Consider the following 8,679-nt stretch of genomic DNA (forward strand, 5'->3'; position numbering starts at 1 on the left):
TGGTGAGGACCCGAGGAAGCATATGGAGATCTTTATAGATTACTGTTCTACCATTCCCGCTACTAAGGGAGTGACACAAGATAAGATAAAGGGAGTCCTTTTCCCTTTTTCTCTTACTGATGGAGCCCGAGAGTGGCTAACTGATTTACATAGGACTGCAGCTGGAATTACCAATTGGGAGACCTTGGCCCTTGCTTTTTATAAGAGATATTTTCCTCCACAAAGAACTAATGCATTAAGAGGGAAGATTACGAGTTTTAAACAAACTCCAGATGAGAATTTTTACGAAGCATGGGGTCGGTTTAAGAAGCGTGTTTGGTCTGTCCCACATCATGGTTTTAACCAGTGGTTTTTGTGCAACCAGTTCTATAATGGGTTATATGATGACCACCGCGCTATTTTGGATGCTGCAGCCAATGGTCGATTTCAGAAAAAAAATTGATGATGATAAGGGCTGGGGAATTATAGAAGAGATGGCTACCCATTGTGCTGAATATGGGAATCCTAGAAGCGGTATTAGAACGGTTTCTACCGATAATAGTGCACTTGTGGCTCAGCTCGAAGCCATGAATGCCAGATTTGATAAGTTCGATTTGTAGGCCGCAGGGAATCAACAGACGGTTCACTTGTTATCTAGACAAGAGACCGTCTCATGTGAGAGATGTGGCAAAAATGGTCATACAGCAGTGGAGTGCTTAGCTGAAAAGGAGCAAGTCTATGCCTTTCAACAATATAGGCAAGGAGGCTCCTATTACAATAACCAAGCTGGAGTTCATCCTAACTTGAGATGGACTTGTCAAAATGTATTGAATCCAACACCTACACCGCAACAACAAGCTTATGTGCCGCCTCATAAAGCTCAACAACAAGGCTTTCAAAAGCCTCATTCTTTCCCAGCGCCGCAACAAGGTGCCTCTTCTAGTGGCATAAGTGATATAGCCGAGTTGAAGTCGATGGTGCAAGCATTGACCATCCAATTGCAGAAAAATGACCAAGCGAAAGATGCCTCCATAAGGTCACTTGAATCTCAAATGGCTCAACTGCCTACCAATCAAGCTTCGAGACAACTGGGTCATTTACCGTCACAACTCGATAAGAAACATCATGACATGGTAAATCTGATCAACTTGAGGAGTGGTCTTTCCTATGAAGGACCCAAAATATCAGAAAAGGATGCTGAACGTTCTGACCCGGAAGTTGAAGTTACGGTGCAAGAAACGTCCTCGTTTGACGAAACAGTGCTAACTCCACGACATGTCCTCGATCGATTGAGTTCTGGTGGTCGATCGAGAGACTATGCTGAAAAAGCTCTCGATCGAGAGGTCGAAAGTGCTCGATCGAGCACTGATGGAAAGAGGGTTCTCGATCGAGTAGATGAAAGTGCTCGATAGAGCACTACTGCTGAGAAAGATACAAGATCGAGAGGTTCTATTACTCGATCGAGTAATTCTAATGATGAACGTAATAATTCTTTGGCGAAGAAAAATGAAGGACTAGTTATCCCAATTACGGTCCTATTTCCGAGACGATTGTAAAACAAGAAGATTGAGCAACAATTCGGTAAATTTGCTGAAATTTTGAAAAGTCTTCATGTTAATGTACCTTTTGCTGAGTTACTAACCCAGGTACCCTCCTATATGAAGTTTATGAAAGGTATTTTAACACGTAGGAGGCACATTAATGACCATGAGACGGTGGCTTTAACTGAAGCGAGCACTGCCCTAATTCAAAATAAGACCCCACCTAAATTGTCTGACCCGGGTAGTTTCTCTATACCATGTCATATTGGGACCCATTTTATTGATAATGCATTATGCGATTTGGGAGCTAGCGTGAGTGTTTTACCATTGTCTCTCGCTAAGAGGCTTGGTTTGACCAAATTTCATTGTACTAATATGACCGTACAGATGGCCAACCGTAATTTATCACGGCCTTTAGGTGTCTTAGAAGACATACCTGTGAGATAGGGAAGTTCTTTATTCCCGTTGACTTCGTAGTCTTGGACATCCCTGAAGACTCTTATACTCCTATCATTTTAGGACGACCATTTCTATTTACCGCTCGTGTAGTAATAGATGTCAGGGGGAAGACTTTGACTTTTCAGGTAGGCGATGAGGAGTTGACCTTCTATCAGTCTAGTGTTCGTAGGGCTCTTATGCAAGTCCAGTCCTGCAACGCATTACCCTCTATAGACCCTGACACGGAACCTCCAATTGATAATATTGAATCATGTGCTGCGATATTAACAACTCCACCCCATATTGGGAGCAATATGGAGGACCATTCTGTCATTTATGTTTCTACAGGTCTAGGCGGGTTGGGCATTGGAGATCCCGGTGATAAGAGTACAGTAAAATTTAAGCTCAATGATAAAGATGATGCCAAAGACAAAGGCCTTGAAAGGAAGAAGCAGGCCAAAGAAAAGACGAGAGTAAAAGCATACGTGGATGCGGACTACTCTCCTTAGATTATTTCAGGTTCATGGAAGCCTAAAAGGACGGTCCGCGATGCTGAGGGGACCTCGTCCAGTCAGAAGCCCTTTTTTGGGCTATTCAAGTGTTTCGGGAGATAAAACGGGGCGCCATCCCGTTTGTAAAAACAATTTGTAATTTGAATTTGTTAGACATTTTAATTGCTTTTAGACATTAGTATTAGTTTAGTTAGTTTAATTAGCTTTAGACAGAATATAGACTGTTGCTGTGGTTTTTGTATTTTTGCGGGATGTATTTTTGCGTTTTATGCAGGTTTTGGGAGATCTATGATCATTGGAAAGCGTGCCAAGAGGAAAGCACTCGATCGAGCACTTTTTGTGTTCTATCGAGCAACTGTGCAAGAAAAATCTTTCGATCGAGTGGATTAAAGCTCTCGATCCAGCCGGTGAAATTTGGGGGTCTTTGATCGAGTAATAGACGCTCTCGATCGAGCAAATGAGAAGAAAAGCTCTCGATCGAGTGGTTTCAAATCACTCGGTCGAGCACACTGAGCTGATATGAGCACGAGGGAGTGTCTCTTTCCCTCTTTCTATTTCATTTGTTCAATCTTATTTTTCCCCAAATCCCTCGACACTCCCAATCAATCCCTCTCCAAATCCCTAATTTTTCCCCTAAATTACCAAATTAATTACCCAAATACCTTCCTATTCATCAATTAAATCAATCCCCCTTAATTGCTTCATTGATTTTCGAGTAATTTGGGGCTTTTTGAAGAATTCGGGTTTCGAAAATCGGAATTTATTTCGATTAAATTGCGTATTTGTTGATTTTAATTGATCATTGTGTTGGGTAATCAAGTCAAGTAAGTCCCTCCCCCTTCTCTTTAATGTTCAATTGCAATTTACCTTGATTTTGTGCGAAATTAGGGTTTTAAAAAATCGAATTGGGAAAAAATCAATATGATTTTTTGTATGTAGATTAAGAACTTGTCTTTTGTTTAATAGGATGGATAGTAGTATGTCAACTGTTTTCGCTTCTACCTCAGCTACTAGTCCGTCTGTTTCTGAGACGGTAGTTCCTGCTGTTACCACCGTCACCACTACCGCACCCGTTACCACACCTGCCACCACTGCTGAGGTGGTTACTCCTGCTGACACGGGTCCCATGGTGTCGACCCTTGCTGTGTCGACACCAGCTCCTGTCACTACCACTGCCCTTGTACCAGCTTCTGTCACGACTACTGTTGTTGGTCTTGCCACTGCTACAGCTGCTTCTGGTTCACGTGCGGGGAAGGCTACGGGGTTTAGAGTTGCCGCTTTACGTACCACTGCTAGGTATGCCGCTGATACTTCCACGGAAACTCTGCCTGAGTTTTCGCAGGTACGCTTTATAAACCCGTTGTATCGCACTCGTTTATTACATTTGCTAGAATGTGACGTGACATCGACCCGTTTCTTGTGTCGACCATCCCTGAAGAAGTTGGGGATTTTTGAGCCCGTTGTTGAGCTGCTCAACGGGACGGGCATGTCGGGTTTGGCCACCATGAAAGAGCTCACTTATAGAAAGTCGACCTTAGAATTTTTTAGCTCTTTCACCTTTTTCACCTGCGGCCTATGCGACTGACCCCGGGAGCAAGTGTATTACCTTTAGACTGTTTAACACGACCTACACCTGGACCTTAGCTGAGGTTGGGGGGAGGTTGGGTTTAGTTAGTGACGGTCTTCAGGAGCCTCTTAGGAAGCTCCTGGCTCTACTTTGTCACACACTTGCACAGACTCCCTTCGGTCTGCAACGTTTTGCTCACGTCCACCTACCCCTGGCCCGTTACTTTCTCCGTCTGCTAGGAGAGACCATCTTTGGTCGTCACGAGCCCAAAATTGTTAACAATGTCGAGCTATCCATTTTAGCGGGTTACCTGAACATCGATAGTGGTGACCCATTTGTTCTTAACATAGCTTACTTGACTGCTCAACATTTTAACACTGTCGGGCAGAAAGTGATGGGCACGATAGCTTGTGGCGGGTTGATGACTCGTATTGCCCGCAGCCTTTTTTCCGACTTTCCCCGTGGCCTTAGATTTTTAGATAAGTTTAACGTCGTCGACATTCCAGTCATGTATTTGTTGGAGCTTGTGTCCTCCACAGTTAGTGTGATAACATATATAAATCTCTTATAGGTTCACAAGGGTATACTTAGTATTTTATCAGTTGATTAACGTTTACTTAATAACGGTTGGCTTGCTAGAAGTTTGACGTTATTATCATACTGATGGCGGTGATCAACTGGTCCCTAAAAGTCACACCTAAAAGATGTGTTTGAGAGATGTGATTGTATGAAAATATAATCACATTGATGCCTGACTAAAAGGTTAGTCTATGTATTTGACTAAACAGTTAGCCAATGTGATGATGAGACGATTATTTAATACAATTAAATAATATTAGCTGAGACGGATTAACTGTTAATTCGTAAATTGAATATAAACTGTTATATTTAATTAATGTATATAATGTTAGCTTGAACGAATTAAGATGTTAATTCGTAATTAAACGTAACCAGTTATATTTAATTAGAAAATTATAAATATATTATATTTATAGTTAATGTATATATTATGCGATATTGTCATAATAAAATGTTGACAGACCGGTATTAATAAATCGACTACAAACTGTTGTGTGTGGACTTATTAATACATGTCGACATAATTGACAATTAATATAATACACATTTTATACAAATATGATAACAACCAAAATAAGAAGATTTTCTTCTTATTCTTTTTGGGTTGTTACCCGGTTTAAGGAAGAGTAAAAGAGGAGAAAAATATCTCCCCTAATTCACTCCCCTTGGCACGGTTAAAAAAGAAAAAAAAAAGAGATCATTTTTCTCTCATGCTTTTTGACCTAATTCTCTCATCAAAAAAACACAAAAACCCTAAAAATAATTATCAATTTTGGGGATCTGATTCTAGCAAATTGAGAGGCATTTCTCAAAGCATTTTGGGTGCAATAATTAGGAGAATATCGATTTCGATATTGTTCTTAGGCCAAATTGCTAGGACCAAAGGTTAATTCTAAATCTCTATTCTTTTGTTTATGCAATTCGTTTATGACTAGCAATTTCATATATCATAATTCGTTATAATCCGAATTTTTCTTGATGAAGTATACCGATATTTCCCACAAGTGGTATCAGAGCATAGGCCACGAAATTATTTTATTTGATTTTCATAAATGAATTCAAACAAAAAAAATTTGAGAAAAAAAATATCATTCGGCCGAATTAATTTTTTTTTGCCGAATCATTTTTTGTTTTTGTTTTGCCGAGATGGATCTTGTTTTTCATGCTTTATTTCCATTTTGATTTATTCATATTGTTGTTTTAATTAGTTAAGATGATAATATGATAAATTTGTAGATGTTTTGAATTAATAAGAATTAAATTAAAATGTAAATGGAAATTGTTTTTGATTAATGATGATTATTTTTTTTTGCTATATAGTTTTTGGCTCACATGATGTTAAATTGTTGTTTAAGATCATGATTCATTAATTTAAATGTTGATGATTATGCCAATCTCGTTCTAGTAGCAACATTAAACAAATTTGTTCATTATAAAAGGGTTGTTTTTCTTGAAAAGAAAAAAAAAACTGTTTTTTTTTTTGTTTTAGGGCTGAATGCCGAAAAGAAAAAAAAAACGTTTTTGTTTTTTTTGGCACAATGCCGAGAGCACAAGAAGAAAGAAAAAAAAAACCTCTTTTTTTTCGGTTTTTTTTTTTGCAGAATGCCGAGAGCATTTTAAATAAAAAAAAATTCTGTTTTTTCTTTTTGTTGTTGTGTTTTGGCCATTTATTATTATACATTAAATTTATAATGTATGATTGTTTGTTGTGAAAAAGTTCACAAATTAAAGATACCCAATTATTTTAAAGAGGTTTAAAATAATGTTGGATTAATTCATATCACTAGCTAATGTGAATTAAGATTGGAATTATTGTGAGTAATTGAGGAATTGTCACATAATTTTGATAATCATAAAATAGGTGGTTTGGATAAATTACTCTACATAATTAAGGAATTATGTCTTGAATGATTAATTTATAGTTGATGCATTTTTATTTAGTTGTATGAATTGTTGAATGGTTTATTTACGTATTTTTGCAATCGGTTGTAATTTGTAATACCTAGTGTGGCCTTAGTTAATTATGTTTTCGTAATGATGGAAACATAATTTTAATGTAATTTTGAGATCTCGAATCTCCTGTTGGTTTTCTTTAGTATTATGGTTTTGAAATTAGAATCTAAATAGGTTTATTTTGTAATTTTTATTGTAATTTTGAGAAGACTGAAGATGGAGATTGGATTGCTCACTCCCGTGTTGGGGCTGGTGTCCTTTACAGTTAGTGCAAGGACTTATAAATCTCTAAAAGGATCAAAGGGTATACCTTTGTATTATAATCAGTTGGTCCACGTTTATCAATAACGGTTGGCTTGCTAGATAAGTTTGACGTTATTGTCATACAGATGGCGGTGATCAACTGGTCCCTAAAAGTCACACCTATAGGATACGTTTGAGAGATGTGACGGTATGAAAATACATCATGTTGATGCCAAAAATTGACTAAGCGATTAGTCCGAGTTATTTGACTAGTAATTAGTCAAAATGCGATGTTGAGATATTTTATTTAATACGGATTAAATAAAATGGGCTAAGGCGAATTAAACAGTTAATTCGTAAATTAAATATAAACGATTATATTTAATTGATGTATATTGAATTAATTATACAATATTGTCTTTGTCGGACATGTATTAATATTTCAACTAATCCGCATTATTAGTTGATGTTTTAATAACCGATAACCGATGACGATTTATAATAAAACCGCGTCATATACATTTAGCATTTTACGAACCGGACCACGAGGTAAAAAAATAAGAGGAAGTGGAAGCCCACTTCCCCATGAGGTCTCGGTTTGGCCGAATGAGAGGAAACAAAAGGAGAGCCACTCCTCACTTGTAACCTAATGAAATTCATTTGAAAACACATTAGGGTTTTGGAGGCATTTTTCCTCTAAAATTCAGATCTCACATCTAAGAAAAACTCACACAAATTCTCTCAATATTGCAAGGCAATTAGAGAATTCATTTCTAGCACAAGGGCATAGTCTCAGACGGTCTTGGGTGCAACGATTAGGAGGAAATCTACTTTGATTTCTGTTCTTTACGCCGCACTACAAAGGACCCGAGGTTGATTCTTAATCTTTATCGTTTCATTGTTGTTTTTCGTTTATGACAATAAATTGCATATTAAATTTACGTTATAGTCCTATAATTTAAGGGTATTATACGGATATTACCCCACAAGTGGTATCAGAGCGAGGCCACGTAAATTTTTCTATGTGATTTTCATCAAACGAAATTGAATCGATAAATTTTTGCATAAAATTGATGAACCGTGTGGCTGTTTTGGTCTCGGCCAAATTTTTTTTTACGGCATTTTTTTTTGTGTTGAAAACCGTGCGGCCTTTTTATTTTCACGGCCTGTTTTCATTTTTTTTGCCTTGAATTGCGTGCCTCACGGTGCTTGGTAGATCAGACGATCTTTTGTTTTTCGATTTGTTCTTTGCATATTGTTCTTGTAATCGATATTCATTACAATATGTTAAGATCTTGTCAATTGTAATTTTGTTTTAATACGGATTATGTTCCATTGCAATTGAGTTTTGTCAAATCGATTTTGCGAGAGTTTTATTGTTGTTTGGGTTTTCCCCCTTTTTGCTCTCGGCATTAGCTGAAAAAAAAAAAAAAAAAAATTTCGTGTACTGTTCACGGTCAGTCCGTGAAGAAAAAAAAAAAAAATTGTTTTGTTTTTTTTTCCGGCCATGTTTTATGCATAATACGGATTTATGCATTCGCTTGATAGTGAAACGGTTCACTCACGTACCATTTAGTTATTTTAAAACGATTTAAAATAACGGATTATCATGAATTAAAATTAAGTTGATGAAGCGGTTTTGTCACATAATTTTAATTGTTAAAAGGTGGTTTGGATAAATTTAACATAATTACGGAATTATGTCACGAATAAATTTAATTTAGTTGATGCATTTTTTTATCGTTATTGTTGAATGCCTTGAATGCTTTTAATTACGTATTTATTTATTTTTTACAAACGGTTGTAACTTAGTGTGGCCTTAGTAGAACGTGTTACCGTAATGATGGAACACGGTCTTGGTTGTATT

General features: G+C 37.1%; 1 non-coding gene across 1 annotated transcript; it reads right to left on the reverse strand.

Annotated features, from left to right (window-relative positions):
* Positions 1-232: 232 nt before the first annotated feature.
* LOC141616111 (small nucleolar RNA R71) lies at positions 233-339 on the reverse strand. Its single transcript, XR_012530482.1, has one exon. It is a non-coding gene; the product is annotated as a small nucleolar RNA R71 (small nucleolar RNA).
* Between the last annotated feature and the right edge of the window lie 8,340 nt (positions 340-8,679).

This window comes from Silene latifolia, chromosome 11 (genome assembly GCF_048544455.1).
Source record: "Silene latifolia isolate original U9 population chromosome 11, ASM4854445v1, whole genome shotgun sequence".
Taxonomy (NCBI): domain Eukaryota; kingdom Viridiplantae; phylum Streptophyta; class Magnoliopsida; order Caryophyllales; family Caryophyllaceae; genus Silene; species Silene latifolia.